The sequence below is a fragment of the Mesocricetus auratus genome, unplaced genomic scaffold (assembly GCF_017639785.1).
Source record: "Mesocricetus auratus isolate SY011 unplaced genomic scaffold, BCM_Maur_2.0 Super-Scaffold_100042, whole genome shotgun sequence".
Classification (NCBI taxonomy): Eukaryota; Metazoa; Chordata; class Mammalia; order Rodentia; family Cricetidae; genus Mesocricetus; species Mesocricetus auratus.
Window position 1 is genome coordinate 8,974,189 of NW_024429219.1, and position 6,610 is coordinate 8,980,798.

Below are 6,610 nucleotides of genomic sequence, written 5' to 3' on the forward strand. Positions count from 1 at the left end.
CAACCACAGACAGACAAGGAAAACCTTTAAATTTGGAAATATCCTTGTCAAAAGTGGTCCAGATGATCGCTATCACTGTGGAAGACATTCTCTCCCAGGACAATTAGGAGATCCACTGCCTATTATAAAGAATTATATAGCTCTGGAGGGTAGATTAGCTACTGAGGACAAAGTAAACGTAACTGGAGGAAAGAAAAAAAATGTATGTTTTGGCAAACTTCTATACCCAAATTAGCAGTTAGGGTAAATAAGGTGATTATCAGACACTGTAGATGATGTCACCTCAAAAGTCAGAAATCTTGGCCCTCCAGATGGCCCCTACAAGAGGTAAATGTACAATTTTTAGAGACTGGAACCCTATCTCAAGTACAACAAAGAACCAGATGGGTTGACTGCATAGGACCAGATGGAAAAAGAGAAAGACTGAAGCCATATGTCACAGACATTGCTATAAACCTCTGGGGTTGTGATCTATTACAGCAATGGAATACCCAGATTAACATTCCTCCTATATCAAATATGAATCAGAAACTAGCTCTTGGTGGTAGAAAAACATATTGTAAGGCACTACGGAAAGCAAATGCCGCCCATACTGGCTTTACAGAAACAGAATACAAGTGCCAAACCTACAGAGGAACCAAAGGTCTACTCTTAAAATGGCTGGCAGATGAACCTGTCTGGGTAGGGCAATGGCCTATTACTTCTGAGAAGCTAGAAGCTTCAGAAAAGTTGGTTCAGGAACAGCTAAATGCTGGGTATATTGAAAAATCTTCCAGTCCATGGAATTCCCCTGCATTTATTATTAAAAAGAAATCTGGTAAATGGGGGATGCTCACAGATCTGATTGCCATCAATAATGTAATTCAGCCAATGGGCCCTCTACAGCCTGGAAAGCCATTGCCTTCTCTAATACCTAAAGGATGGCCTATTATAGTCATTGATCTATAAGATTGCTTATTCACTATACCTTCACAATTAAAAGATAGGAAAATTTTGCCTTCGTAGTACGGATCCTATAACAATTTTCAACCAGTTATGACATTTCAATGGAAGGTTTTGACACAGGGAATGTTAAACAATCCTACTCTGTGCCAGTATTTTGTGCAAAAACCTTTGGAACCAATTTGTAAACAATTTGCACAATGCATAATTTACCATTATATGGATGATACACTCTTGGCTGATTCGAAAGAAGGAACATTGGAAAAGATGTTTGAGGCAGTAAAGGAAATTTTACCTCACTGGGGATTACAGATTGCCCCTGAAAAAATACAAAGAGGAGATTCTATTAATTATTTAGGTTATACAATAGATCTACAAAAAATTAGGTCACAAAAAGTACAGATCAGGAGAGAATGCAACTAGACTCTTAAGACTCTTAAGGACCTTTAAAAACTACTAGGAGAGATTTCTCAACTACAGACAATTATTGGAGTAGAAGGACATGATTTAAAACACCTAAAGATGGGCCTAAAAGGAGACAAGGATTTACATAGCTCATGAATATTATCAGCTGAGGCTGAAAAAGAATTAGAATGGGTGGAAAAGAGAATACTAGAAGCACATGTGGACTGTGTGGATCCAATACTAGACTGTATTCTGGTTATTTTACCATTTAGAGAATACTCCTCAGGGATTTTGATGCAGAGGGAAGATATCATAATAGAATGGCTTTTTCTGCTACATAAACAGAATAAAAACTGTGGACATATATAGAAAAGATCTCTGATTTGATTTTAAAAGGTAAGTTAAAGCTTAGTCAACTAACTGGAAGGGACCCAACAAATTTATAACACCTTTAACTAATGAAGAAATTTCCTCCTTATGAAAGGATAATGAATATTGGCAAAGGGCCTGCAGTACATTTTTGGGAACAAATCAAATTTGTAAAGAAAACAATTTGGATCCTTCCACATATTGGAAGAAAAATGCCAATCTCTGGAGTTCGTACATTCTACACTGATGCATACATGTCAGGAAAAGCAGGTTATAAATTAGGACATGTAAGTAAAGTAGTTCAAAGCCCTTACAACTCTGTACAAAAGGCAAAGTTATATACCATTCTCATGGTTGCTTATGGATTTTATAGAGCTTCTCAATATAGATACTGACTCTCAATATGCAGAGAGAGTTGTTTTACATATTGAAACCGCTGAATTTATTCCTGATGATACGTAATTAACCTCATTGCTTATACAATTACAGGAAACTATCATGAATAGAACTCATCCTATATATATTACACACATCAGATCCCATACAAGTCTGCCAGGTCCTCCAGCACAAGGTAATGATGAGACTGACCGTTTACTAATAGGAAGTGTGCTAGAAGCTTCAGAATTTCATAAAAAACACCAGGTTAATAATAGCAAAGGCTTAACAAAGGATTTTTTCATCACTTGGCAACAAGTCAAGGAAGTAAAAAGACACTGCCCCACCTGTTCATTCTATAATCAAACTCTATTACCAGCAGGCAGTAATACCAAAGGTATTCACAGAAATGAAATTTGACAAATGGATGTGTTTCACTTTCCAGGATTTGTAAGTTTGCACCATACCATGGACATGTTTTCAGGGTTTCAATGGGCCACTGCTCTTAACACTGAAAAGACTGTTATCACACACCCCTTAGAGGTGACGGCTATTATGGGTATGCCTGTACAGATAAAAATTGACAATGCACCAGCATATGTCTCCAGCAAATTGAAACAGTTTTTCAAATATTATAACATAAAGCACATAAGTGGTATACCACAAAATCCCACAGGACAATCAGTGGTTGAGAGATCTAACCACACTTTAAAAGAAATGCTCCATAAACAGCCAGGGGGAACAAAGACCCCCCAAGCACAGATTACATAATGCTTTATTAACATTAAACTTTCTTAATGCCCCTGTGAAAGGACCAACAGCTGCAGAAAGACACTGGAATATAGAAAAAACTTTTGAACTAAATTAGCTGGTGTATTTCAAGGATGTAATGACCTCAGTATGGAAACCAGGATATGTATTACGTTGGGGAAGGAGTTTAGCTTTTGTTTCTGCAGGAGAAGAAAAGCTTTGGCCCTTGGCCCACTCCCTGCGCTCCCAGCCTCCTCACCGCAGCCCCCCGCAGTAGCTGCCACTGCTCCTCCTGTCACCGCCTCCGAGAAGATGGCTGTGCCTCCCACATATGCTGATCTTGGCAAGTCTGCCAGGGATGTTTTCACCAAGGGCTACGGCTTTGGCTTAATAAAACTTGATTTGAAAACGAAGTCCGAGAATGGATTGGAATTTACCAGCTCAGGCATTGCCAACACAGAGACCACCAAAGTGAATGGCAGCCTGGAAACCAAGTACAGATGGACCGAGTATGGGCTGACATTTACAGAGAAGTGGAACACAGACAACACCCTGGGTACCGAGATCACCGTGGAAGACCAGCTTGCCGGTGGACTGAAGCTGACCTTTGACTCCTCCTTCTTGCCTAACACGGGGAAAAATGCTAAAATCAAGACAGGGTACAAGAGGGAGCATATCAACCTGGGCTGTGATGTGGACTTTGGCATCGCTGGGCCCTCGATCCGGGGTGCTCTGGTGCTTGGCTATGAGGGCTGGCTGGCTACCAGATGAATTTTGAGACCTCCAAGTCCCGAGTGACCCAGAGAAACTTTGCAGTTGGCTGCAAGACAGATGAGTTCCAGCTTCATACTAATGTGAATGATGGGACAGAGTTTGGTGGCTCCATTTACCAAAAGGTGGCCAAGAAATTGGAGACTGCTGTCAATCTTGCCCGGACAGCAGGAAACAGTGACACTCGCTTTGGAATAGCAGCCAAGTATCAGGTCGACACTGATGCCTGCTTTTCGGCCAAAGTGAACAACTCTAGCCTGATCGGTTTAGTACTCAGACCCTAAAGCCAGGTATCAAACTGACGCTGTCGGCTCTGCTGGATGGCAAGAATGGCAATGCGGGTGGCCACAAGGTTGGTCTAGGACTGGAATTTCAAGCATAAATGAATATTGTACAATTATTAATTTTAAACTATTTTGCAGTATAGCTACCTTCAGAATTTAGTGTACCTTTTAATGTTGTACGTTGGGGATTTGGGAATTGATAAATACCACGGTAGATGTCTAGGCTAAGGATGACTCGGCCTTAAGGTATTTACCATTTCAGAGGTACAGCAGAAATCTCATTCCTAAAAGGGTCCTTTTAGCTGTAGATGTGGATTGGGGAGGGGCTGCTCCAGAGATGTCAGGCTACAAGCCAGAGCTGGGAATGTGCCGGCCCTTTGTAAATTTGTATCGAGTCCACAGATGAAGTTGTGACTTCCTGAGCATTGAATCTTGGTGTCCTAATCCTAACTGCTGAGAAGCATGTACACACCTGTATGAAAGGGACTTTTTAAGACAGATCTCCATGCCCTGTTCCCATCCTAGCCATTTTAGGGTGGAGAAGGTGGGCATAATGGAGCCAGTTATTCAGGACTTAATTTTTCCTTGTGGTTGGTGTGGTTTCTCTCTCTCTCTCTCTCTCTCTCTCTCTCTCTCTCTCTCTCTCTCTCTCTCTCTCTCCCTCTCTCTCCCTCTCTCTCCCTCTCTCTCTCCCTCTCCTTTCCCATTACACTAGAGTATGAAACAGCTTCCAGGTCTCCAGCTTTCAGCTAGGCAAGTGATGTTGGTCACACCGTGACAACTCTAGGAATCTCACGTGACCTCCGTTATAGCCTCACCGCTCTATTTTTAGCAGTTTAATGGGTATATTCTAGAGTCTTCCATTTTGTGTGGAATTAGCTCCTCCCCTTCAAATGCTGTAATTAACATCACTTAAAATAAAACTTGAATAAAATATTGACAAAAAAGAAGAAAAGCTTTGTATTCCATCAAAATTGATCAAGATTTAATCCGAACAGGAGAAACCTTGGGAGGAGGAAAGATGACAGCTCATCCACAAAGTCATATTCCATGATGTATAGAGACCTCACAAAGGAAAGGGAAGTGTTTTGTTCTTGTCTTAACAGGAAACTCCATCTTCAAATGCAAGAAGACACTGAACATGTAGATACCTAAAGAAGAGAGGATGACTAGCCTAAAGAACCATCAAACAAAGAAGAATCTGATATTTGGTATCAATGTCTAATTCTCTTAACTTATATTCTCATAAAATCAATTTCTCTTTACTTCCTAATACTCTTTTGGTCTCAGTTCACTTAAACCAACACTGGTTTTGGAGTTGGATATGGCTCTCCTCCTCTAAATCCAAGTATGTTGTTAAAATAAAATTTCAGGGTTTCTATATTATATCAAGAAGCCAATTGATGTAAGACAGAAGAAAACAAAAATCTAGGGACTGTCATCTGCTCATATTCAGTTCTTTCTCCGAAAGTCTAATTTTCCTCATATTTACTATCTTCCTTATTGTTGTCTTTCCCAGTATGCATACATATAAAGTTGAAATTTCTTTGTTGACATTAACATTTGAGTTTTACACAGAGAACAAAGAATTTCCTAACAGCAATATTCGAATACCCCAGAAAGAAAATGGGGCACCATTTCATCAATTCCATCTGATCTGACTTGATGCATCTGAACTGACAATTACTACCCTGAAACCAGTTTGGGACTACACCACTCAAGACAACTCCAGACTAATTAGTTGATATGGTATTCCTTTTTAGTACACTCTGGCCAGAGACTCAGACAAGAACTTCAATCAAGATAGGAACTTCAATCAAGCATCTCCCACCAAACAGACACTGGGTACAAATGTTGTAGCTAGTCCACTTGAGACTTTCACTACACTAACATTTTCTTCCTACAGTATCCCATGAGATTATTGTCATTCCATTTCAGCAGGAAGTAATTCTTTTTTTTAAAGATTTATTTATTTATTATGCATACAGTGTCTGGCATGAAGGCCAGAAGAGGGCACCAGGTCTCATTACAGATGGTTGTGAGCCACCATGTGGATGCTGGGAATTGAACTCAGGACCTCTGGAAGTCTAGCCAGTGCTCTTAACCTCTGAGCCATCTCTCCAGCCCCAGCAGGAAGTAATTCTAAGAATGCTACTCCCCCTTGCTCTACTGTTGATATTAAAGGATAATTTACACCTGTTAGAGTTAGCTTTCAATTGTTTAGGGTTGGGATTGGAAGGAGGTGCTCATCTCTTTTAGATAAGTTTAGGTTTAGATAGAATAGATATGCTTAGGATGGGATATAGGTAGATTGTTATATATTCTGGTGATTTATAATTTGTTTATCACAATTTGTCATTCTGTGTAAAGTCTTATTTCTATTCATGATGTTTGATGCATAAATATTTCTTCTATGTATATATGCTTTCTATATGTTTGAGACTTTTTTTATATTTACACAATTTAGTTTTGTTTCAACTCTAAATCTGTTCTTTTGACTAAAAGGTGAATTGTAGGGAGAGATCTTAGGCACCTGTACCGCTGACCACACCCCTTTGCGCTTGTCAGTCATCAGCACCACAGGTGAGATCCTGACATGTCGGAGGTGTGTGTGTGTGTGTGTGTGTGTGTGTGTGTGTGTGATATTCCCTTTTTTGCCAGCCCCAGAGAATTACGTTTTATTCCCTCATTTGGAAAAGCCATTGTGTGATTAG

At 40.0% G+C, this 6,610-nt stretch overlaps 1 pseudogene; it reads left to right on the top strand.

Annotated features, from left to right (window-relative positions):
* Positions 1-3,101: 3,101 nt before the first annotated feature.
* Positions 3,102-4,023, top strand: LOC101841110 (annotated as a pseudogene).
* The last annotated feature ends 2,587 nt before the right edge of the window (positions 4,024-6,610 follow it).